Raw genomic sequence first — 2,835 nt, forward strand, 5'->3', positions numbered from 1 at the left:
AAAAAAAAAAAAAAAAAAAAAAAAAAATTGCTAAACTGTTTCCCAAAGTGGTTGTACAATTTTACATTCACCCCAACACTGTAGGAAAGTTCCAGTTCCTCTACATCTTGCCTGATACTTGGTATCATCAGTCTTGTTTGACTTTAGCCATTCAAATAGGTGTGCAGTGGTGTCTCATAGCGGTTTTGATTTGCATTTTCTTCATGACCAATGATGTTATGATGTTGAGCTTCTTTTTCTTTTCCTTTTTTTTTTTTTTTGAGACAGAGTCTCACTCTGTCTCCCAGGCTGGAGTGCAGTGGCACTATCTTGGCTCACCGTTGCAAGCGATTCTTCTGCCTCAGCCTACCAAGAAGGATTACAGGCACTGCACCCGGCTAATTTTTTTGTATTTTTAGTACAGACGGGGTTTCAACATGTTGGCCAGGCTGGTCTTGAACTCCTGACCTCAGGTCATCTGCCTGCCTTGACTTCCCTAAGTGCTGGGCTCACAGGCGTGAGCCACCGTGCCCAGCCACATCTTTTTCTTTCTTTTTTTAAATCTGCATGTCTATTTTATTTCCATTAGAAAAATATTATCTATATAACATTTTGGTCCGCTTTCTTCTCCTTGATCTCAAATTTAAACACTTTAATTTTACTCAGGAAAAGCAGAATCACATACCTGACATGAGAATTAAATCTTTCACATCATTAGTTTGAATTGGATATGTTCTTCATTATTTCTCAGGAATAATGTCTTCTTTCCTGCCTGTTATTTCTCTTTTATTTATTGAGTAACTATGTAATGAGTACCTCTTTCCTGCATTCAGGAATACAGGTGCACACAGGTGTAATTTAAACAGTAACTGGATTCCTTCTCTCATCTTCAGTTCATGTTCAACTCTCCCTATTATATGGTATTTCCATAATAACATCAGATATTTTCATCAAATTCACACTGTCATCAATATTGTGAAAATTAAGATGTTAATTAAGATGTTATATCAATTGTAAAAATTAAAATGTTAAAAATTCCAGACTACACAGCACTGTGCCCACTTATAGCGATGCTGTTGTCAGAGGTCCTTGGACAGCTACTGCTTCAATTTCAATTTGGGCACCTTTGGGCAAAGCAGCAACTTGGTAAGCAGCTCTAGCAGGAAAATTACTCTTGAAATAGTGTTTGTAGATTTCATTGACAGTATTGAAGTCATTTATGTCAGCCAGAAGAACAGCTGTTTTCACCACATGAGTGAAGTCGCAGCTTGCAGCTTTCAGAATTTCACTCATGTTTTTAAGAGCTTGTGTAGCTTCTTCTGCCACCCCTCCTGACACAAGCTGGCCACTTGAAGGGTCCATGCCTATCTGTCCTGAAATGTAAACAGTTCTGTTGACTAACACAGCTTGGCTGTAGGGTCCAATGGCACCTGGGGCTTTCGCAGTGCTGATCACCCTTCTGATCAAGGATGACATGACTAAGACTTTCCTCCTGTGGCCCTTTCTTCTTCAGGAGAAGAAGCCCCCAAACTACCCCTTCTCGCTTCTCACTGGACTGACCCTTTTTCTTTTCTTTTTTTTTTTGAGATGGGAGTTTTGCTTTATTGCCCTAGCTAGAGTGTAGTGGCACGATTTCGGCTCACTGCAACCTCTCCCTTCCAGGTTCAAGTGACTCTTCAGCCTCCTGAGTAGCTGGGACTACTGGCATGCACCAGCATACTCAGCTAACTTTTGTATTTTCAGTAGAGATGGGGTTTTGCCATGTTGGCCAGGTGGGTTTCGAATTCCTGGTCTCAGGTGATCTGCCTGCCTTGGCCTCCAAAAGTGTTGTGATTACAGGTGTGAGCCACTGTGGCCAGCCTTTTTGTTTTTTTTTTTTTTTTCGAGATGGGGTCTCACCCTGTCACCCAGGCTGGAGTGCAGTGGCACCACCTCTACTCACTGCCACCTCTGCCTCTGGGGCTCAAGCCATCCTCCCACCTCAGTCCTCATGAGTAGCTGAGACTACAGGCTCACACCACCATAGCCGGCTAATTTTTTTATTTTTTGTAGAGACAGGGGTCTCCCCATGTTACCCAGGCTGGTCTTGAATTCCTGGCCTTGAGTTATCCTTTACACCTCAGCCTTCCAAGTAGCTGGGATTACAGATGAGAGTCACCTCAATGAACTTTTTTTTTTTTTTGAGACAGGGTCTTCGTTTGTTGCCCAGGCTTCAGTGCAGTGGTATGATCACAGCTCACTGCAGCCTCAAACTCTTTGGGGTCAAATGATCCTCCCATGTCAGCCTCCCAAGTAGCTAAAACCACAGGCACACAATATCACGCCCAGCTGAATATTATTATTTTTTGTTTCTGTAGGGACAAAGTCTCCCTATGTTGCCCAGGCTGGGCTTGAACTCCTGGCCTCAAGTGATCCTCCTGCTTTGCCTTCTCAAAGTGCTGACATTACAGGTGTCAGCCACTGTACCTGGTCCTTGGTGGATTTCTTAATGCCTGTAAAGTTACATAATGTTGCAGAAATGGGATCATGTAATACATTTTTTAAACGTATGAAGCATATTGTTTTAAATGTTGGATTTTTAGGCTGGGTGTGGCGGCTCATGCCTGTGATCCCAGCCCTTTGGGAGGCTGAGGTGGGATAATCACTTGAGGTCAGGAGTTTGAGACCAGCCTGGCCAACATGGCGAAATCCCACCTCTACTAAAAATACAAAAATTAGCTGGGCATGGTGGCGGGTGCCTGTAATCCCAGCTGCTCGGGAGGCTGAGCATGAGAATCACTTGAACCTGGGAGGTGGAAGTTGCAGTGAGCCAAGATCATACCATTGTACTCCAGCCTGGGCAACAGAGCAAGACTC

At 43.5% G+C, this 2,835-nt stretch overlaps 1 pseudogene across 1 annotated transcript; it reads right to left on the reverse strand.

Moving 5' to 3' along the window:
• Positions 1-531: 531 nt before the first annotated feature.
• On the reverse strand, positions 532-1,535 carry LOC116554801 (annotated as a pseudogene). Its single transcript, XR_004270303.1, has one exon. The product of XR_004270303.1 is annotated as a 2-iminobutanoate/2-iminopropanoate deaminase pseudogene (transcript).
• Positions 1,536-2,835: the final 1,300 nt, after the last annotated feature.

The sequence above is a fragment of the Sapajus apella genome, unplaced genomic scaffold (genome assembly GCF_009761245.1).
Source record: "Sapajus apella isolate SASKATOON/1434 unplaced genomic scaffold, GSC_monkey_1.0 scaffold14, whole genome shotgun sequence".
In the NCBI taxonomy this organism is placed as follows: domain Eukaryota; kingdom Metazoa; phylum Chordata; class Mammalia; order Primates; family Cebidae; genus Sapajus; species Sapajus apella.